The following is a 23,846-nucleotide window of genomic DNA, read 5'->3' as shown; positions in this document are numbered from 1 at the left end:
AGCAGCGTGTTCCCTATACTACTGTTCGCGTGCATGCCTTTGCACTGCACCACTTGCAGGGCTCTGTGTAACATTAGAGTTCAGGAACCCCTGGATGATGGGTGAGGGAAGGGAATGCAAGCTGCAGAAGAGAAAGAATTTACATATAAAGTTGTCCAGGAGCATTCTTTTTGAATAGTCTAGCTGGTAAACATGTGCATGAAATGGGTGACGATTTCATGGGAGAGGTAGGGATGAGGGAGGGAGAAATAGTCTACTGTTATTGACTTTTTTCAACTTAGAAAATTCTGGTTAGTGTCTACTGTGAAAGTGTTATATAAGAATCAGAATCTTTACTTGCAAATACGAACCAACAATATGTAAAGCAAAACATATATTTGAACATTTAAAAATACTTACATAATCCATTGTGTATTTGAGAAAATAAAACTAAGCGACTTGTTAGAGTTACTTAAGACAATTTTACTATTAATAATAGGTTAGTTAGATGTTTAATCTTTCATTTTTGTGTGATATCTTCAATAATAATTTTCTGATTTTTTTTTAAGTCAGGTTTTTTAAAGGGAAGCTTAGCATTTGGGACAGTGTTTTCACAGTGAGATGTAGTGTAAGACCTTAGCACATGGTAGATAAGAGCAGTAGAAATCTCTTATGTCTAAGTGCTTAAGTTATTTATTTCCTGTGCCATTGTAAAGCTACGGCTCCTTTGGCTGTGTGGCAAGCTTTGTAAAGTTGGTAACCTCTGTTACTCCTTGAAGAATTTGCTTTATAAATGGCTAAAACATGCCGGAGTTTGTGTAAAACTAAAAAAAAAAAAAAAAAAAAAAAAAAAAAAAAAAAAAAAAAAGTAGACAGTGGTGAATAGTGTTAGGTCAGAGATTTTACACATTTAAAAGATAGGCCAGTAAGCCAGACATAGTGTTGTGCACACCTTTAACCCCAGCATGCAAGAGGCAGAGGCAGGTGGATCTCTGAGTTTAAGGCTAGCCTGGTCTACACACAGAGAGAGTTTCAGGACAGAGAAACTGTACACAGAGAAACTCTGTCTTGAAAACCAATAAATGAACAACTGAATAAATGAATGATAGACCACTATCTGTTTATTCCTGAGATATGGAAAAGATCGATTTATGAATGAGCCACGGTTGCTGACAACTTGCATAATTTTTCTGAAAACTAAATAATATTTTAGAAGTAAATTGGTTTTCTTTTAAGGCATACTTTAAGGCCACACTTAAGCATCACTTAACATCACACTGAAATGTTAAAATGTTATATAAAATGTTATATTTTGTATAAATAAAATGTTTAATTTTGGTACATTTAGTACATTATTATTTATGAAACTGCTATGTGTCAGATACTTGCTAGATACTGAGGTGATTAAGATAAGAAGGTTCCTGTTTGAGGATTTAGTAACAATTATCAAGCCAGTGAAATAAAATGTAATGGAGAAAAAAGTAAGAACGGAGTGCTACAGTGTAGATGAGTTGAGATACATTATGTTTGCGCTGGGATTCCTTGTGAGGTCTTAACATTGTAATTTATTCTAGTTTGTAACCTTGCGATATACTACGCTAACGTTTCTGAAAGTGCTTTTTTCTGGCTGGTGACACTACTCTGGTGAGGAGCAGGGCTGGTGTAAATACCCAGCACTTACTCCCCTGGTGCTGTCTGAGCTGGTAAAGAAAGGTAGACTCATTGAAAACTTTCCTGCTTTACCCAACTGCTTTAGTCTGCTAAGGAAATTTAAAATATAGCTTAAAGGATGGGGGACTTTTTTTTTTTTTTTTTTTTTTTTTTTGCTAGTTTTAGCGTGTATCATGTGAACATAAAAGATCTATGCAAATTTTAAAATGGCTATGTGTTGAGAGGTATAACATTATTCTCATTACAGCATTTGAAACATTTTTAAAATCAGGAAGGCACCAATTTATAGCAAAAACAAACAAAGAAAACAAAACAAAAAACTATACTAGGCATTTTACCTGCACGTTGCTTTAGAAGTCTATTTTGTAACAGTTGTTAGGAAGCTACTTTTCTTTATAAATATGGCCAGTGGCAGCACCTTTTTATATTACCATTATTTTTTAAGGTGTTGGCAATTGAGCACTTAATCATACTAGGTACAGTACATGCTCCAGGGATCCTTCACAACATCATCTTGAGGAAAGTAGTGAAGTGGCCCAGAGTGGTGGCTCCTGTTGCCCAGGGTCACAGAGACATGATCAAGTTAGTTTGAATGGAAATTTAGGAGCACCAAAGGTTCAGTCCATTGTTCTTCTCAATCCCTCTAAGTCCCAGAACCTTCTGGGTTTTTGTAATCATTCATTTAATCTGCCTGGAACACCTTTATAAATCTGAGAAAAAGAAGAAGAAAGTATGTAAGATAAAACTGTGAGACCATGCTCATTTGAAAAAGTGGGAGTTGGAAAGAAAAGAATATTAGAAAATTGATAATCAGAACATTCCATAAAAAGTTCGGGTTTGTTCCAATTTCTTTGTTAGTGACAGCTAGTAATCTAAGAACAAGCATAGATAATTGGTTCATTTTCTTTCCGTTGCCATAGCAGCTCATATTATGGAGACACAACTTGGCTCAGGTTCAGGAGTACTGAGTGGGGATTCTTAAATCTTTATTTTAGTGTTTATAGTAGGAAAAGCATGCTTGAAAATACTTGGCATGAACTCTAGTCCTAACGTCTTCTTGCTGTCTTAGGAGGGGCAGCCTTTGTCTAGAATCTTAGCCGTCTCAATTGGGTAAGTTAAGTTAGACTGAACTAAGTTCTGGGAAGCTGCTCTGCGTGCTAAGCCTTCAGATGTCTGCAGGGTATATTCTGCTGTCCACAGTGAAAGGGTGTGATTCCATGAGAAGCACATGCTGTAAGGAGGGTGAGCAGCATTGCAGCTTCCAGAGTCACGTTCTCCAGGCAGCCAACAGTGATGCCGCAGTGGGATATTAAGTATGATTTTCTCATTTAGTAGCTTTGCAGAAGTTTTCAGAAAGAAATAGTCTCTTAATGAAGGCTAATTATGGGGAAGCTTTCTCAATTTGAAAGCTACTGGGGTTGTTGTGGATTTTTTTTTTGTTTGTTTGTTTTTTAGTTTTATTTTTGTCACTTGATTTATCTGCTTAGTATTTTTCTATCTCCAAACTGCACCTGAAAAGCACTCTTGAGAAAGCAAGACCTTAATTTTTAATTGGATTTTTACATGGAAACCTTTTCCAATTAACATAAAGTTTACCTTTTTAAACTGCTTGGGTATTGTAGTTGGAAAAAAAATGAGACTAACGTGTTGGAGAGTGGTAATTTATCATTGGAGAGGTATTTTAAGTTACAAAGGAAAAAGTCTAAAGTAACTTGTTTTCTACTATGTTTATTTTAGCATTTCTCTTCATGTACAGAAATATCAAGTTAAATAGCACTACCAAGATGCCTGAAATTTTTATTTTAAAATTCCTATGTTTTAGCACTTTGCACATGCACACACCCATGTGTATCTCTGTCTATGTGTATATATATGTATCTTCTGCATATAAAATCTTAGAAAGCCATTTGCTTCTGATAGGTGGAAAATTTGAATCATTCGAAATTGGAGATTTATTAGAATTGTTTAAATAAAATTAGTTTTTCTTACTTAACATTAATTAAAAGCCAACTAGACATCAGTTCAACTTAAAGTTGGACTTTTTGTTCATCTGTATATTTTAAATGCTAATGAGAAATATACCATGTAAGCCTTGCTTAGGTAAGACTGGCTTCTCTATCAGGAGAGAAATTTTATATGGCAGTGCTATGGGACTCACATTAGGAACCAAGAATAGTTTAGCATACTGGTACTCAATTGTGGCTGAGCATCTGAACTATTATTACTATTATTACAAAAACATCGATTCAGAATTTTTGAAGGTGGGACTGATATCTAATTCTGTAAAGCCCCATTTCAGTTTTTAAAGCAAATTGTGTGTGTGTGTGTGTGTGTGTGTGTGTGTGCGTGCCTCCTTTTAGAAAATACTTTTTGGGAGTGCTATAGAGAATGATGTATCCTGGGACCTTTAGCTCTACTGCTGAGAAATTGTTGAAGAGTCAGACCTGCTGTAGGTGCAGCTTAGTGCCTTACATGTTTACCACACATACACGAAGTCCCAGGTTCTATCTTCAGAACCACAAGTCAGTAAATCAGGCATCCAAAGAGACAGAATAATAATCAAGCTTGAAAAAGAAATACAATCTTTTCCCCTTAATCGGGAAACCCCCTTGGATGCTGAGCTTTCATGGGCTACATCCGAGCAGGGGTTCTAGGTTATATCCATTCATGGTCCTTGGTTGGAGAAACAGTCTCAGAAAAGACCCCTGTGCCCAGATATATGGTAGAGTCAGAGGCCCTGTATGGTAGGCTCCTGTCCTGTTTCTTGTTTTCTCCTACTTCCAATGTCCCATTTGTCTTTCTAAGTGAGGATTGATCATCTTACCCCAGAACTTCTTGTTTAGCTTCTTTAGGTGTACAGATTTTACTCAATGGTGGGCTCTTTGACACTCCCCCCCCCCCCCCCCCACCGAGGGAGGAGCAGCCTTGCTAGGCCACAGAGGAGGACATTGCAGCCAGTCCTGATATGACCTGATAAGCTAGGGTCAGATGGAAGGGGAGGAGGACCTCCCCTACCAGAGGACTTAGAGAGGGCCAGAGAGGAGGTGAGGGAGGGGGCTACCACTGGGATACAAAGTAAATAACCTGTGATTAATATAAAAAAGTAAAAATTAAAAAAAAATACAATCTTGAAAGAAAACCTGGTGTCTTTCTATGTTTCTCAGGAATGTAACTATTGCTACTGTGCTAGATGTAGGAAGATGACTATCCAAGGAAGTTGAGACTCCCTGCTGGTCTCAGATACGGTGTTGTCACCAGTTACTGTAGGCCATACCTGGGGATAAAGGAGGCTTAGAAAATGGACTCCATGCAGCTTGTATATTTACTTAATAGGATTATAAAGCAGCAGCATTCCTGATACACATGAACTCTCCAGGATTTCTCATTGCTCAGATTAAGAGCATGGTTTCTCTTGGGCAGGCATGTCAGCTGTGTCTTGAGTTGTGCAGCTCCCAATAGTGTGGGCATCTGAGGAAGTGTTCCAGCTCTTACTCTCCTGCCATCTCCCTCTTTGGCCCTGGCCTTTATATGTGCTTGAGAATTTTTGTTATCCTTCTTTATTTCAGGTCCTTTCCGGTAGTTTGTTCTACCCACATGGATTGTAAGAGTAGTTTCTTCTTTGAGTATTCTTCTTTGAAATTTCCAGCTTACTTTCTTTGCTCTGGAAGAAGTCCATGAGCTCTAAGTCTTACTGTTGCAGTAGGCACAGTGACCCACATCTGCAGGTTCTCCTCCACTACCTTACTGTCACAGTATTTTGAGGCATCACAGAAATCCCAGCAACTAGGCAGTACCTGGTAATTTGCACAGGCATCTCTGATCCATCTTGAGTATAGTGTTCACACTCTTCCTCCAGCTCCACAAAAGTTAAGGTGCATGGCACTCAGGCTTCAAAGGAGAGAGACAAGGAATTTAGGACCAGTACCACTGATGAAGCACTCACCACAGTGTAGGCAACCCTTTCCTCTGCTGACTGTATGGTGCAGCCCATTTGCAGCCTATTGTCTGTAGTGATCATACATCAAGTCTTGCCTCTTCTTTTAGAGGGCAGCAAGTCATATTTTCATGTATGAAAATACTTTTGCATTCTAGATTGAAGAATTATATTTCTTTTTGTTGATGTTAAAATTGTATTTAAATAACATTCTTACAAAAGAGTGTATTTACAAAGGCTTTTTTTTTCATTTTTACAAAATTTGAACTTGAAGAACAGAACATTTTAGATGGCAGTACTGGTGGGCTTTGTATTTGTTTCTAAGCCAGGTGCCATTTCCCAGTGCTGTAAGGAGAGAAGAGGGCCTGAGCTTAGCCTCACAGAGTATGATTTATCTGGAAGATCTGGATCTGGCATTCTGTGAAAAGAAAGCCTACACTGAATCTTGGCCACACCAATCTTCTGTTACCTGATTCAGTCCTGTCACCTTGGGGAAGAGGAACCAACAGGCTACTTCTGGCCTCCCTGTCACTGCTCTAGACTGAGCTCTCTGCATTCATTTTCTTTCCCTTGAAGAAGATAATCCTTTTAGAGTATACACTATTTTTTAGGGTATACATTCATAGACTAACTTTTCTTTACAAGTTTTTTTATGAAAGTTTTCACTTTTCCCTTAAGCATCAGCCAAGTCATTCTGTTTATTCATTCAATAAGTTTTTCCCCCATGTGCAATCAGCACTGCTATATTAAATACAAAGTTTAATGATTGGATTTAAAGTTTGTGAGTGGGCTGAAGCTGTAGCTCAGTGGTAGAGTACTTGCCTTTCATTTGCAAGGCACTAGGTTCAATCTCCATTATTTCAAGAAAGTAAAAAGTGCTTACATACATCAAGTTTGTGTGCATTTACTGTCTCTGTCAAGTTTATATTCCTCTTACTGCCGATAGCTCAGTGATTTGATTTCTATGTTTTACTTTTACAAAGTTCTTACCTTCTTATTTGTCTCACTATTTAAGGTATCTATCACTGTCTAAGTTCTTTGACTTGAGAACACTTTAAACTTTCTTAAACATACCCAAAGTGCTGTTTGTAGAGTAGGGAGGGTTACATGAATGTAGTGGTTGCCAAAAGTATTAGCTCTTCATCTTCGCAAACTCTGATTCTGTTGTTCTGCCCACAACCTACTGGAAACACTGTTCAGCAAACCACTGTGGGATCCTGGACACCTGCATGTGTGCTCACATGGTTCTCCCAGTCCTACCTTTTCTGATTGAAATAACACACTTCCCACCATGACTTAAACTTTGCTTTCTCCTGCCTGCCTGTTCCCTGCATTCCTGTAGCCAGCATTAGCTATCTTCTCTGGTGACCAGAGACATTGCCATTGGGAAGTAACATACTTTACTGCAGTCTGCAGTCTGCTTCCATCTGTGAGAACTCTTACCTGTGTTCTGTGTAACATCCTTTCCAGGAACCTCAGCCTGTACTGTGAACATGCAGTCTCCCTTCCATTTGCTTCCAGACATACCAGGACACTTCCCACCATTACCAAGTAAAACAAAGCAAGCAAACAAAACCAGACAGCAAAAATCTTCACTGAATTCTATGCCTATTTCTAGGGGTTTCTTTTTCCTTCATAAATCTCTGTCATGTGTAAAACACTTGTCTATAGAGTATCTTGATTTTCTCTACTTTGCTCTTTTATCAGCAGACACTGCCAGTGTTTCCCACCTATAGACTAGGCAGGTGATCTTAAGAGTTTTGAGGCCTAATGATCACTGCTTTCTTTCAACAGCGAGGACCCCTGGGCTAACCCCTCCCTGCAGCCTGCGTTCCCTTTGTTCCCTTCGTGCTACACTTTTTTTTCCTTTATAGCCTTTGTGATTGCTCTTAGAACCCTTCTTCTGCAGCCTGAAGTTGCACATGACTGGAATCCATCCTCCGTACTGTATTTCCCCTCAGGATCACCTCCCTGGTATGGGTTTAGGCAACCAGGCACATGCCCTCAGCTTGAACAGACAGCTTGCCAACTCAAGCTGGCATTAAGCATTATATTCTTACTATCTCATAGTACTTAAAATCCCAAGGGAGGATGGACTCTTAAGTAATGTATTCAAGCAGCTCAGAAGGACCACTCTTCCATTGTTTACTCTGCTACTCTCAGCATAGGCTTTATTCTAAGGCTGGTCTCAGGGTGGTAGGGTAGCCACAGCAGTTCTGACATTATATTCAGACCCAGCACTATTTAGAGAACAAAATGACCATTTTTAGACATTTTAGAAGTTTAGATTTCAAGTACCACTAACATACATCTCTCTTAACTGACATGGCAGCTGCTGAGAGTCTCAGCTTAGAGGGACAGTGGGATCCCAGAGTGGCTACAGGCTAACCATGTGAGGCCAGTAGCTCCTGGTGGTTTAATGACTTTCCTAAAAACTTCCGTGATTTCCCTTTTCCCTTTGGGTCTCAAAACCTATAGAATGACCTATAAAATTTCAATAAATTGGTTCCTAATGCACATACATCCTTTCTATGGTATAATCTAACTGGCTTATATCAGGCATCCTTGTGGGAAGGAGTTGTCTCAGAGTCAGTGTTTCTGCTTTAGGGAAACCTATACTGATCATGAAGTGAGGGCACAGAACTTGACCACTTTCCAGCGTAATTAGCTCCCAGGGTGTCTGGACACAAAACACCCAAAATTGAAATTTTTTTTTGTATGGACATAGGGTGATTAGTTTATTGACTGGGTATTGTATTCTTGAGTAATTAAGAGACATGATAGTACAAAACTAGAAACTGGCCTTCAGCAGGGGGAAGCCAGTGTTGGGTGTGCTCAGATAGCATTTGCTACTTCATTGGGTCACTGTTTTTAAAATGTCAATATCTGTAGTTTACTTTTAGAAGAATGAAATGCTAGTGAAGTGTAATTAAATGTAGTGTTGTCTAACTATTTTGATATTGGTGCCTTAAGTTCTGGGCCATCTCCATTTATATTTAGCCTTTAACAGCTGAGCCGTCTCTTCAGCCCCTGTCTTGGTTTATGTGGGAACTAATTTTATGTTTTTACCAGGTCTTGTATTTAAAATCCACATGGTATCACTTAGGAGAGGGGACACAAAGACTGTGATAGTTTAATAAAAGAACACATTTCTTCGGCAATAGACTGTTTATTAGTTACCTTGCCCTGTACAGCTTCAAAAATAGTGAAGGAGTGTAGTCCAAAGTGCAGGCACTTTCCCAGGTCTACCTAAGGTTTTTATGAATGTGTGTGAGCTAGATTAGTGCTGGCCTGGCAAGGGTTAGAAATTAGTAAGTCTGTGCACTGTGGCCCCTTTAAGACATGATTGTTTTAGAAAACATTATGCCTTCATGAGACACATTGATTGGACATATTTAGTTTCTTGGAGACTATTTTCTCTTTCTCTTCCAAACCTACAAATTCCCTCCATACCAACCTCAGGATTTGCCCTAAATACAGATATTAGAAGCCAGCCATTGCAGATGAGTTAGGAATGCAAAATGGGACCAGATCTAGTTGATGTCCTTTCAAGATGGTAGAAAATACATTTGAACCAAATCACAGCCCAGAGTGCTTTGAAACCCAACTGCAGGACAGTGATAGTTGCAGTTAAGCCTTCATTCATTGTCAGTGTCTGCTGTTGTTATGACACTTCAGATTATGTGCAACAATTAGAAGAGCTCAAATCATATTTCATATTTTAAAGATGCGATCCATTTGAGATGATTCAATAAGACAATACCAAAGCTTAAATAAGATGGGAGCTTGTGTTCTCTAGACCTCCGCTGGAGTTGACTGTCAGAAAGCATGCTTTGCTACTCTGGGGAGCCCTGATGCCACGCCCCTCATCTCTGCATATGTTTGCTTTTTGGTGTAGAAAAAAGGTATCATGTCCTGTGCTTTGACCTCTTGTTTATTTGTATTCTCTGCAGTAAAATGAAACACTGTCAACCTCATTACAGTGTATTTATTATATAGAATGGTAATTGAGAGTATAAATTGGTAATTTTCATGTAAAGTTAATAAAAAGTTCATTTATAAACTTTTTGCTCTAATTTGTGAATTAAATAAATATAATTTATTAGATTTATTAAATAATTTAAAATTGAAGTTAATTTAGTGAAGGATGCTTTTTGAATAAAAGGTCAGTACAAGTCTGTAAAAATAACTCACCTCGACATCTCTTAAGTTAGTGACAGCTGTTTGCATCTAACAGTTGACTCATTCCTCCCTGCTTCTCTCTCCAGTGTATTTATCCTGGTACTAATATGTGTCCTGGTGAGTCACAACTCTGAAGCACGAAATTGTTGCTGCCTTCTTTAGCTTTGAAATTTAATGTTATGCAATAAGAAAATTATGAAAGATCCTTTTTGGAAAACTTTGAGAAATGAAACCTTCTGGGTAATTTGGTGTAGACTGGAGTAGTTGCCACATAACCCATGAATGGCCAGTTAAGTAGACTTGAAGAACATGCCAGCATGCTCTGCCTCACAGACTTAAGTTCATGGGAGAGAGGGTTAGCTCATCTCCACTGAGTTGTTAGTACTCCTGTTAAGATGTTAAGGGCAGACTGATCCCTGGTTTAGAGAGGAGGACTGCCCAGAGCTGGCTGTGGCTGGCTAGAATAGTTTTCATTTCCTTCATTCACCTCTTTAGTGTGGTTTCAGAATGTTGATACCATTCAACTACAGTTATTCAGCATATTATTTTACGATCCTGCAATCGATCACCACTGTGGCTATGTTCTGTAAAGTTCCCACACTCTTATGGTGTAGGTCTGGGAAGCTGCTCCATTTCCAAGAATCACGTGGTTTCAGACAACTCTCATGTTGAAACGCCAGTGGAGGAACAACAAGCCTGTGAAATTCAGGGCTTTGGGTGAATACTATTGTTTGGGACAATTCTGGCTATTAAAAAGTACATTAATAGTATACATTTGTAAGCCAAAATGGACATTCCCAGTATACCATGTAGTCCTGGATGTCCTGGAACTCACTGTGTACACCAGACTGGCCACCAACTCACAAAGATCCACCTGCTCCTGCCTCCCAAGTGCTGGGATTAAAGGCGGGTGACTGAATTGTTTAGTTTTTAAGAAATAAGTTATTAGGAAAGTTTAATTTTTAGAACACCATACTTGTAAATAAGGTTATATCAGGTATTACAATATTTTGGTGTCTTGTTTATATAAGTCATTTACCTGTAACTTGCTAACAGTAAGCCTTTATTTCTGTTTAGATGACTAATTTTTTAGCATAAATGTACCACGGCTTTAGTTTAATTTCTGTGTTTTTCTTTTTTCTTTTCTTAGGTTAGCAAATAGAATGATGGCTTTTGTCGTGGCTTCTTCTTACAGGTGTGTCATACGTTGTTCGCACCTGTGCCCATTCAGTCCTCCCACAACACCTCCCCACCCACGTGCTTTTCTGCTCTCTCATCATATGTGTTCTGTTGCCCTCTCTTATTTCCCACCTCCCTTTCCAGTTTACCTGTGCTCACTAGTGTTTAAATATATACACCACATGTAATTTTAGGTCCTGCATATAAGACACAAGGTATTTATTGTTTGGGGTCTGGCTTACTTTGCTTAACATGGTGATTTTTAGCTTAAGTTCTAATGATAAGTGGTGGTGTTGCTTTAGCTTAGAAGCCTTTGGTAAGCAAAACAACTACCTGCCTATTTTCAGATGACAAGGAATGGTCAATTTGGAAGCAGATTAGCAGATTCTGTATACTTAAGAAGGAACATGCTTACAGAGTGAGGCATTTCTATGGTTCAGTTTGAGTTCTCATAAAGCTCAAGATTATGTTTCTGAGTACTTATTGAAAAAAAGCAAAAGATAATTTAAGAGACAAATTAAAATTCAGGCAGGAATTGTGTCCTGTTAGTGTTTTGAATGGTGTGGGGCTAACTTTTTTTTTTTTTGCAGGTCTTTCAGAGCTTGTTCTGTCACTCTGTTTTCTTGACACTGGTGGTAATGCTGAGAGTTTAGGATTAAATTGTTTTTTAAACTGAAAATTATAATTTATATTATGGACTGCTAGTTTCTGTTATTAAAGTTAAATTACTATGAACATTTGCTACCTAGATCTTAAAATTTGAGGAAAATAATGAGATTTAAAATAGATTACAAAGGGATGGAGAGATGGCTCTTCCAGAGAGCACTCTTGCAAGAAGACTAAAATTGGATTCTGAGCATCCTTGAGTGGCTCACAACAGCCTGTAACTCTAGCTTCAGCTCCAGAAAATTCAATGTCCTCTTCTGGTCTCTGAGGGCACTTGTATTCAAGTGCACATACTCTTCCCCCACAGACACTTAATTAAAAAAAAATAAAAATAAAAGTGAAAAAATCTAAGAAAAACATATATAGCAAAAATATTATTACATCACAAAAGATTCATGAAATTCTACTTTTGATGCTTAGAAATTACAGTAATTTGTGTGTGTGTGCCTGTTTGTATGCACATGTTCATTTGTGTGCATCTTTCTTTCTTTCTCTCTCTCTCTCTCTCTCTCTCTTTCCTTTTTCTTTTTTGATTGGATCATTCACTGGCCTGGAACTCCGAATTAGGCTAGCTTGTCATAGAGATCCACTAGTCTACACCGTCCAATGTTGGGATTACAAGTGCGTACAACTGTGCCCAGCCTTTTATGTCAGTTCTGGGAATCAAACTCAGATCTTCCATCTTGTGTGGCAAAGTCTTTACTGACTGAGCTGTCTCCCTAACCCCATTACTGTAAGGTTCTTTATTTTTTTGAAGTTAATAATAACCAAAGCAGATAGCAGCTACTGTGTGTTTGTGTGTGTGTGTGTGTGTGTGTGTGTGTGTGTGTGTACAGGGTCTCACTTTGTAACTCTAGCCATCCTGGAACTCACTATGTGGACCAGACTGGCCACAAACTCAGAAAGATCCACCTGCCTCTGCCCCTCAGGTTCTGTGATTAAAGGCATGCACCACCATGACTAGCTAGTGGCAAAGTGTCAGAGAAAGGAAGGAGAGATACTTCTAATGATGTTTTGAAAGTACTTTGTTAGGTTGATATGTTTAGGTATTTTGTTGTTGTTGATTTTTTTTTAACTTTCTTCCTCTTTTGGTTTTTTGAAATCTTAGGGTCGTTTTGATTTGCATTTCCCTTATGACTAATGATGTTGAACATTTCTTTAAATGTTTCTCTGCCTCTATCAAGATATTCCTCTATCAAGAATTCTCTGTTTAGCTCTGTTCCCCATTTTTTAATTGGATTACTTGATTTGTTGCTGTTTAACTTCTTGAGTTCTTTATATATACTGGATATTAGTCCTCTGTCAGATATAGGGTTGGTGAAAATCCTTTCCCAATCTGTAGGCAGTTGTTTTGTTCTGATGACAGTCAATATCCTTTGCTTTACAGAAGCTTTTCAGTTTCATGAGGTCCCATTAATTGACTGTTGCTCTTAGAGCCTGTGCTGTTGGTGTTCTGTTCAGGACGTTGTCTCCTCTGCCAATGAGTTCAAGGCTGTTCCCCACTTTTTCTTCTAAGTGGTTTAGTGTATCTGGTTTTATACTAAGGTCTTTGATCCACTTGGACTTAGGGTTTCTCTGTGTAGCCTTGGTTGTCCTGGACTCACTTTATAGACCAGGCTGGCCTTGAACTCACAGAGATCTGCTTGCTTCTGCCACCCCGAGTGCTGGGATCACAGGTGTGTGCCACCAAGCCTGGCTGAGTTGATAGTTTTTAATAACGTTGATCAAGTGAGGTAGCAAAGATTGCATTTTGACTTGATGTTGCCTCTCATTGTTCTTCTAGCTGGTTTTATTTCATTATTGGCTGCCCAGAACTCTGTACAGCCAGTGCTATACAAATAGCAGTGTAGATGGTTTTTACCTGTGAGAATTCTGGGGCAGAGTAGGTGGATGTACAGTTTTTTTTTTTTTTGCTAGTTATTGTCACATTTCCCACCACTCAGGTTGTGATTTTTGTTTTCCCACCACCTATGTGGAGAAGGCTTGTTTCTCTACGGTCTTGACAAGAATACACAGTCAGATTCCAATTTCACTAGCCTCGTTCTTAAAATGGTACTTTAAATGTAGTTTAGTTTAAATTTCATTTCTCTAATTATAAGTGAAATTAAGTATCTTTCTATAAGTTTATAAGGCTTTTTCTGTTTTCTACTTTTTCTTATGTTTTGCTCATTTTTTCTTTTTGGCTTTAAGAAAAACGTAGAGTTTCATTAAATCTTAGAGATCTTAGCCTTTCATTGTGGTGTAAGTGGCAGTGCTTTTTATCTGTTTACTTCCAACTTGCCATTTAAGTCTTGTCTAACATACAGTGTATTTTGAACATGTCAGAGTTTGATCAAAATCTTGCATGCTACTTTTTTTTTTTAACTTTTAGGTTTTATGCTTTGTTTCTGATGCTGGTGGCTTGCAGTTCTAGTTAGCTTTATCCGCCCTTCCCTATGTGCTTTACTTCAGGGATTTGAGTGACAGGAACCCCCATTTTGACAATATAGGGCTTGATTTACATTTTCTGTTGCTTGACAGTTCTATTTTTTTACTCTTGATTGAATTTTTCATTCATTTTTTTGAGTTTTAATATTACTCATAACTACATCACCTGTATGTTTTGCAAGACGTAGCATTTTTGTTTTCGTTTTGTTTTTTTGAGGCAGGGTTTGTGCGTGTAGCGTTGGTTATTCTGGACTAGCTTTGTCAACCAGGCTGGCCTTGAACTCATAGTGATCCACCTGCCTCTACCTCCCCAAGTGCTGGGACTACAGGTGTGTGCCTCCATGCCTGGCTGAACTTTTCCACTTCTTGTCCCTCTGATTAACTTCTTGAACCGACACCTCTTTAGCATATCCTGCCTGCCAGAGCTGCCACCCCCTGATTATCCTGTTTTGTGTAGTGTTAAACAAGAATGGAGATGGTGAACATGTTTAGCTTTTTCTGCATATTAGCAGAAAATTTCCAGCATTTTAACCATCATATATTCTGGTAGCTCTGAAGCCAGTATGTGTATCTTAAACAATTATCCCTCATTTTCATTTGTTGAATATTTTACATAAATTTGTGCCGATTTCTGTTTGGTACTTTTTCAGCATCTGTAGAGATATCTCTGGTATCATGCTAGATTTTTCTAATATTAAATATCATTGCATTTTTAGAATAAAGCTTCTTTTGTTCTTTTATATTGTTTTGCCAACATTTTATTTAGAATTTTTTTCATAGATATTCGCTAACTTGTTGGATTTTTTCTATAAGCTGTCTGCTTTATTGGTGTAAGAGTTTGTTTAGTGAGTCTAAAGAAACTGACTCTGCTTCCTGGTACCTGTTGCTCTTGCTCTGCTGCGGATGGGAAGAAGCTGCTTTTGAACGTCTGCTGCTTTTGAACGTCTAGTGATCCTTGGCTGTCTCTCATGTTTAAGGGTGAGACACTAGAAACCTCATTGCAGGTCTCGTGTAGGGACCTCATAAACATGTCAGGTGGTATTTTTTTTAGCTTCCTTCAGTGCCTGAAGATCTCTTCTTTGGAACCATTTGATTTTCCATGGAAGAGATTACATGGATTTTTTTTTTCTTGGTCTCTTGCCAGAACATGGTGTTAAAAAGGGACTTCTAACCACTCATGTATGTATTTTGTCCTTGGTCCTTGCTAGAACCCTATCCTGCCTGTGTGAAGGCTTCTTGGTTCCTATACATTAAAGTCAAACTGGATCCTTGCCAGTCTTTCTTTGCCTCCACCATGCTGAGTTCTTCTCCAGATACATTTTTCTGTGTCACTCAATAGTGGTGGGTATACTGTGTACTCATATAGTTGTGTAGCATTCTTAAGCCACCAGTGAAAAACCCCACCCCCACCTTTATGTAAAGGGCTAAAGTCAAAAGCAGCTGCACTAAAATACTGTATAAGATTACCTTTGGGGTGTTTTAAAAGTATGCATGAAACCTTCATGGATTTCATGCCTAGAATGGAACCCCAGCCGTGAGCTATCCCATGATTATGTGTGTGCACATCCCCCTAAATCTGAAGACATCTGAAATGCTTCTGGCTCCAAGTGTTCAAGACAAGGGATACATCTCTTTAATGTTTATGATAGTTTTCATAAGCAACTCCAGAAATCTCAAGTGACCTACAATAGTGATTCTCCCTTATATTAGATATGACATATTGGCTAGAACTCTTCTGTGCTTTCTCCTCTTTTGGGATGCAGGCTGAGAATGCAGCTCCCATCAGGGACTTCACCTGTACATGGCATTAAATGATATAAAGAAAATAACAAAAACTTATTGAGACTCTTAACTTTTCTAAGAGGGGCACGAATCACTTTTACTCCCCTTTCCCTAATCCAGCCCACATGGTCTTGTCTAATCCAGGACAATTGATCTCACCTAATCCAGCCTCCATGGCTTCACTAATACAGAACACATGACACACCTAATTTTTCATTACAACTCTGGGAAATTATCTGCCTACTGATGCTTGAGACAAGTAGAACTGTTCGGTGAATATCACTGCAGATTAGTCCATTCAGTTATGAAAAAAATTGTCAGTTATGAAAAAAAATTAGATGTTTCTTGATGACCATACTTGAAAAGAAGTTGGAAATCCAGTGCAAATTGAGCCAATGGCCTTTAATAAAAGAATCAAATATGAAAATTCTTGAGAGAATTGTTAAATTAATTTTTGATTTTTGATAAGACACCAAAATATGGTCACATAAAGAAGTAAATTCTGCTTTAGCAAAATTAAGACCATTTTGTGCATCAGAGGATATTGTTACTTAAAAAAATAGTATTGCTGGGTGTGGTACACATCTGTTATTCCAGCACACAGAAAGTTGAGGCAGGAAGATCAAAAATTCTAAGGCTGAGTCTGGGCTACATGCCGAGACCCTGTCTTGGAGGGGAATTGGGAGGAGAAAAGAGAGAGACAAGAAAATCATAATGGATAAAAATAAATGGTAAATGTAACACGCAGAAAGAATGAAACTGTAAAACTTGCACCTCTGAAGAGGGGTTAATACCTAGAAAATATAAAACTCCCCAGGAACCAACTAAATAACAGTTAAAATGGACAGAGAATTTGAAGGACATTTCTCCCTAGAAAACAAATAGCAAAAAGACCAGTAAAACATGAAAAGATGTTCAACATCACTGGTAATTATGGAAATCAACAAAGCACAATCATAGCTGTGATTTAAAAATAGTAAATAAATAATTTGTGTTTGGAGTGATTGTGGAAAAATTGGATTGCTTGCGTTACTGGTCAGGGTGTAGTGAGTTGACTACCATAGAAAGCAGTTTTCTGATTGCTACAAAGGTTAAACAGATACACTGAGATTTTTTTATATACTTTAATTTTGTGTACATTAGTGTTAAGGTGTCAGATTCCTTGGAACTGGCATTACAGATAGTTGTGGGCTGCATGTGGGTGCTGGGAATTGAACCCAGGTCCTTTGGAAGAACAGACCATGCTCTTAACCACTAAGCCATGTCTCCAGTACCACACTATGAGATTTAGCAGTTCCTTTTCTGGGTACATGCCCAAGAGAATTAAATTCTCTAAGTGTCTGCTTATCTGTCAGCATGCTGCCTGTATTGATGATAGCTAGATGGTAGCAACTGCCAGTGTCCATCAGTGGATGGATGGACGAACAAAGTTTAGCACCTGTATTCAGAGGAGTCTGTGCAGATATGAAAAGAACTGCAGATTTGCTACGCCTTGTAACAAATGGCCTAGGGAAGAATGATAATAAGTGAAGTAAGCCAGATGCAGGAGGCACACTGAGATTTCAGTTGTGAAATACCTTTGTTACATATACCCTAGCCCCACTAAGCTAGCCATTTTACATTTGTGAGTTAGCTGAATGGTTTATGATTTGTAGTCCAGTAAATGTTCTGAACAAAACAAAACCAAACCCCACACATTGTCAGTTTCCTAATTTGTCAGTTTATTTTACAAACTAGTCTTAGTCTAGACATACGTTAGATATACACATTGCCGTGATCTGAATGAATATCAGATATAGATTTTATCCTCAGAAACTCATTTTGAACCTTGATACTTATTTTTAAAAAGGGGAAAAAGTGGAGCTTGAGGTAAAATCATCAGTTGGGCCTTTGATTAAATACTGGAGGCTTCATAAAACTTTACATGCATTTGTGTGTCACTAGCTTGCTCACTTACTCACTCACTCACATACATCCTATGATGCTCATCACTGCTGAGGAGCTCTGCTACCAAAAAGGAAATTGGTAGGTACAGGCCCCCTACTTGGACCAGGACAATGAACCAAAACAAACTTTTAGTAACTTATCTGTTGTACTTCTAGCAATGAAAAACAGACTCAAGCTAGTGTAGTCATTTGGGCTCAGAGAAATGGTTCAGAGGTTAAGAGCACTGGCTGTTCTTCCAAAGGTCTTGAGTTCAATTCCCAGCAACCACATGGTGGCTCATTTGTAGTGTGTAGTGAGATTTGGTACCCTCTTCAGGTGCGCAGGCACATATGCAGGCAGAATGCTGTGTAAGTAATTTTTTTAAGTGAAACATTTGCCAGGTGGTAGTGGTGCGCATCTTTAATCCCAGATTTTGAAAGGCAGAGGCAGGTGGATCTATGTGAGTTTGAGGCCAGCCTGGTTTACAGAGTGAGTTTCAGGACAGCAAGAGCTACATGAAGAAACCCTATATTAAGAAAGCAAAGAAAAAAAAAGTGAAACATTTAGCTGGGCAGTGGTGGCACATGCAAGTTCCAGGACAGTCAGGTCTATTGTACTGCAGAGAAAACGTGTCTTGAAAAACCAAGAAACCAACCAAACAAAACACAACTTTGAAAGACTATTATGGTTTGCTTTAGTGTCAGGAGCCTTAATCCAAACATTGCATAGTATTGTTTCTCCTTTTCAGTCTAATGTGCCAATGAAGAGCTAGCAGGGTACCACTCTTTGCACCCTTCCACACTGGATGCTCACACACATGGAATGATGTCTTCTGATCATTTTGGAAGTTCTTGGTGGGATATTTGAGATTTACTCCTCTTAATACCTGGTAACTAACCTTTATTATTATTTTGGACTAACTTTATTCTTTCTCTGTCCCAGTTTTTTTTTTTTTTCAATTTTAAAAATAGAGGTAAAATATGCTTAACATAAAATTTGCCAACATAACCATTTTAAGCATATAGCTCAGTGCAAAGGCATTTGTAGTACTGTACAGGTATCCTCACCAATCACTCCACGATTCTGTAGGCAGTAGTCCTCTATCCTCTCAAACCTAGTTTCTGGCAGCTGCAGGCTCATTAAAATATATTGAAATTGATTAACTGGGAAGGACTGTTCATTCAGGAAGCATTTGTTCACATCTAGTTTATGGTAAAGGTTATCAGAGAAATAGTGAAAGCTTCAAATAGGTGTGCTTTAGAAGCTGATAAGCTGGGGTGATGGCACACACCTGTCACCCTACCATGTGGGAGGCTGAGGCAGGAGGATCACAAGTTCTAGGTATCCCTGGGCTATATAGGACCCCCCCCCAATTCAGAAAATCTAAAAACCAAAATAAGTTCAAAACTGAGATTACATGTAAAATAATTATGTAAGAATCAACACTGGACTTAATCATCATTTCATATGTGTAGCTTACATACAAGTTTTAGTAATGGCAACTGTGAGGCACTAACACCAGGCTAAGCAAACTCAAGAAACTAATTCCAGTATTCCTTACAATTTAATACATATTCAGGAAAATATCACATTTTGTTGCAGAACAGAGAAATTTTTCAGCAGATCATGCTAATTCATTTGGTAATCATATTGTCTCATTTACCTTCATATTCAGAAAGAAATTCATTGGCATTATTCTATGTTGATAACAAATAAGATGAGTGAAAAGCAAAAGTAACTTTTTTTTTTTAAGTTTTTTTAGATCTTTCAGAGAAGTGAGGCCACAAGGGGCAAACTACCATCTAGCAAACTGAGATGGACAGGTAGAGCTAGAGCTGAAGCCCATGAGCAGGTCTCTGGTTGGGAACAAACACCAAGGTAAGAGGGACAGACTACCAGAGTTTTAAGTCTAGGCAACTGGCAGAGGTGGAAACTCTAGGGAAACCTAAAAAATGGTGTCCTTATATGTCTGAGTTTTCTCTCAGCCAGGATCTCTCTGTGGATCAGAGAGAAATTCCTATGCTTTCGGCGGGGCAGGACAGGAGGAAAGAGAAATTACAAACGTGCCAGAGTGTTACATTCTCTTAATTATTACTAATTTATTTTCTCATATATAACATCCTGATTGCAGTTTCCCCTCACTCACTCTGCCCCCTACCTCCTCATCCCCCGCCACCTTTTTCCCTGTCTTCAGAAGTTAGTAGGAACGTTAGCAGCTTTGTTTTACCAGAATCTAGCCAACCTGAGGGAAGGGAATAGCCAGCTTAATTTCCTTCTCATACCATATGTCATGTGAGAAAGAGAAAACCTGAAGTGCTGGTGACACTGACAGTCCAGTGGCACAGACTTAGCTGAAGTTGTAGGACTGAAAGTGTTCCCCTCCCTATCCCTTCAACTTCATGATTAAAGGCCTATCTACCATGGTTCTGTTTGTTCAGTATAACATGCCCATTCTTCAGCAAACAAAACAAAAACAAACAAACAAACAAACAAACAAAAAACAGGCTTACCAAAAGGCAGAAGTATTGTTTGAAGAGACTAAGCAAACATCAGAACCAGAGTCCATGTAACAGGAATATTGATAATCAGACACTGCATTTTTAAAAAGTGATGGTTAAAATGCTGAGGGTATTCAGCCTATAGTAATGAGTGGATGATGTAAGCAGAGTCGAAGGTCCTAAGAAATAATAAAAAGTGCTTGAGATAAGCAGGGTTACAGAAATGATGAATACCTCTGAAGAGCTCATCAGTATGATGGGCAGGGCTCAGGAAATAATCTCTGAGCTTCGGGACATGGAAGAATTTCTGAACTGAACTGCAAAATAAGCATTCAGGAGCCATGGGCACCTCCAAAAGGTGTAATTTATGTAAGATGGTAATAAAGAAAAGAACTTGAAACAGTATTTGAGACAACACTTCTTGGTGAATTTTGCTAAATGTCAGACACTGAAGTATAAGGAACAGTAAAAGGGAATATGCCACAAGACCCAAGGAATGAAGATTTAAAGCATACCTAAATATCATAAAACAGGCCATGGAGGAAATACCTTAGTAAGATCAAGAAAGAAGGTTAATGTGTAAAAATTATGTATGTACCAACAATGAACAAGTATAATTTAATATAAAAATATATTGCAGTTTACATTAACATGCCAAAAATGAATTGTTTAGATAGAAATCTAACAGTAGCCAGTGTGGAGGTACACCTTTAAGCCCAGCACTCAGAAGGCAGAGGCAGGAGGATCTCTTCAAGACCAGCCTGATCTAAGAAGCGAATCCAGGACAGCCAGGCCTACACAGAGATACCCTGTTGAAAAATCAAGGAGAGAGAAAAAAAAAAAGAAATTTAACAATATATGTTCAGGGTCTATATGAGGAAGACTACACACATCTGATATTAGATAATTACTGTAAAGATAACTCATGGCTAGGAAGACTAATGTCAAGATGTCCCTTCATCCCAGTTTGATCTCTAGATTTAATGCAGTATCATTAAAACCTGAGCCAGTTATTATGTGGTTACTGACAAACAGTTGCTGAAATTTATGTGGAAAGGCAAAAGATCCAGAAGAACAAAGGAAAAAGAAAATTGATAGTTGCCAACTTAAATCTTAGTATGAAAGTGGTTACAATCAGTATGATGTAGCATTGGCAAAACAACTGACAATGGAATGAAATAGAGAACCAAAAAATAGACCTGAACATCTTGCCAAGGAGTCAAGGCCATGCTGGAATAGATGAACATTTGATTGTAAAAGTGAAATTAAATGACATTCATTAAAATTAATTGAAAATGGATCATAGATCTCAATGCAGAACTACTAAACCTTCATGCTTCTGTTGTGCTGATAACCACTGTAGCTACCGCACCAAAGGCATTGTCAATGAAAGAGAGAATTGATAAATTCTCTTGGACTTGGTTAAACTGCCAGATTTTTGTCTTTGAGTGACATATAGAATAAGAACATATGCTACAGACTTAGAGAAAATGTTTTCAAAAAGTGCCTTTGATGACTTTTAATCATATACAAAAGGGGCTGAGCAGGTAAAATGAATGCTTCAAGGTGTGAGTTTGGTTTCCAGAATCTAGCATGTGCTAGGGAGGTGGAGATAGGTAGTCCCTGGGGCTCACTGGCCAGCCATGCTAACCTTGTTGAGTTCCAAATCAGTGAGAGACCCTTCTCCAAAAAGGGTGGCTAATGCTCCTGAGGAGTGTTACTAAGGTTGCTCTCTGGCTGTCACAGGCTTACATGCACATGCATCTGCACCCTTCAGATGCAGCGACACAAAATGAAGCTTAAAGCCGACAATAAGTAGGTAAAACCCCTGGATGGACATCTTACTAAAGCAGGCATGAAAGATGACAAACACGAAAAAAGAACAGATGTTCAACAAATGCTATCAGAAATTACAAGTCAAAGCATCACTACATGCCTGTTGTCTGAATCCACAGTTTGCCGGCTCTGGCTGTGGACAGGGTTGTGGGCAGTAGGAGCTTCCATACTCTGTTCTTTGGAGGACAATCTAGCAGAGCTTTTGATGTTTTCCCATACTAAAAATACTTTTACTGTACAATTCAGCCTTCATGCCCTTTGCTGTTTATTCAAATAAGTAAAAAATTTATCTGAACCCAAAAGTCTGCATGTGGATTTTTATAGCAGTTTTATTCATAGTTGGTGAAATTTGTATGCAACCATGGTAGCCTTTAATAGGTGAGAGGGTAGACAAACTGTTGCGTATAGCTACTGGAATAGTATTTAGTGTTGGCGGAAGCTATCGAGCCATGAAAAGAAGGCTGTGTAATTCCAAGTGCATGCCACTTTGTAAGAGGTGGAATTGTGGGAACACTAAAACAGTGTTTCCCAGAGGCTAGAAGAGGAGGAGACAAGAATAGGTGAAGCACAGAGAATTTTTTAAGTCAATATAATTATAGTGTGTGATGTCACAATTTTGTTTTCTTCTCATTGAACATATGCTAAGACCTATAGGATGCACAAACTTTAAACTGTAGACCTAGTTTGGCAATGATGTGAGTATAGGTTCATCAATTATAACAAGTCTCACCACCCTGGTGAGGTGTTGATGGCAGAAGTGGCTGCTTGGGTCAAGCAGTATATGGGAATTCTGTTATTAATCTAAAACTTCTTCAAAAGTATTTAAATTTTTTTTTTTGGTCTGAGTGTATTTACCAAAGAAGTAATTATAAAGGAACATATGTCTAGATTTCTGCATCATTTCATTTAATGCTTCTTAAAAGGCAAAGAGGAAAGTTTTTTTTTTTATAAATAACAGTACATGAAAAACACTAAATCTGGGCATAGTGGTGTGTGCCTATAATCCCAGGAATAAGGAGGTAGAAGCAGGAGGATCAGAAGCTTGGCTACATAGTGAGTTCAGGGCCATCTGAGTAAGACCCTGCTCCCCAAACAGCATCAAAACCCCAAAACCAAAATCAAGAGTTAATATATAAATAGGAGGGTGGTGTAAATATATAATCATAAAGTTAAATCACTGACAGATAGGAAGTCCCAGATATATCTAAGTTACATTGAAAACCATAGAACAGTAGGGCTTTTACAATTTTTATGTAATATCTGATGTAAATATTTGAATATTTATTTTATGTAATAAAACCAAACCCTTATGCATACCTCACTAGAAGTAAATGAGAGCACATTGCTGTGGATGCAGATTGCATTCCTGCGTTTGTTATCTGCCCTTCACCCATCTCTCTTCATTGTATGTTTATCACTCCTTACAATACAGCCTCCAGCAAATGATGCCTTAGTTAATTTTGCTTGTTATTAAGTTTTTTCAAACTTGCTGTGTTCTTTTTGTATAGGGCTGTGGTGAGAAAGGAATATACCTAGAAACTGGGAGTTGTGCTAAATCTGGATTTCCAAGGACAGAATAGGAACATCAGCTGGAGGCTTATTAAATTTACTTGAAGTGTTTTGCTTACTTTTTAAGCTACAGACCTCTTAAAGAACTTATAAGTGGTTATTAGATATATAATAATATAGGATAAACATACTAAAATTTATACTCCTAAAGAAGCTAAACAACAAGGAGGACCCTAGGGAAGATGCTCAATCCTCAT

The 23,846-nt window shown here is 38.3% G+C and overlaps 1 protein-coding gene across 18 annotated transcripts in view; it reads left to right on the top strand.

Annotated features, from left to right (window-relative positions):
- Zmynd11 (zinc finger MYND-type containing 11) overlaps window positions 1-23,846 on the top strand; it is a 94,014-nt gene that overhangs the window by 4,996 nt on the left and 65,172 nt on the right. For 4 of the 18 annotated variants that reach the window (XM_060372597.1, XM_021642040.2, XM_021642039.2 and 1 more), the window contains exon 2: window positions 10,917-10,961. The exons of 13 other annotated variants lie outside the window; for them this stretch is intronic. The gene's annotated coding sequence lies outside the window, so the exon portion shown is untranslated. Of the gene's footprint in view, window positions 1-10,916; window positions 10,962-18,494; window positions 18,636-23,846 lie in introns of those variants that run through there. One more of the 18 variants, XM_021642045.2, reaches the window with a different exon arrangement.

This window comes from Meriones unguiculatus, chromosome 19 (assembly GCF_030254825.1).
Source record: "Meriones unguiculatus strain TT.TT164.6M chromosome 19, Bangor_MerUng_6.1, whole genome shotgun sequence".
Taxonomy (NCBI): Eukaryota; Metazoa; Chordata; class Mammalia; order Rodentia; family Muridae; genus Meriones; species Meriones unguiculatus.
This window is presented reverse-complemented; position numbering and strand designations above follow the sequence as displayed.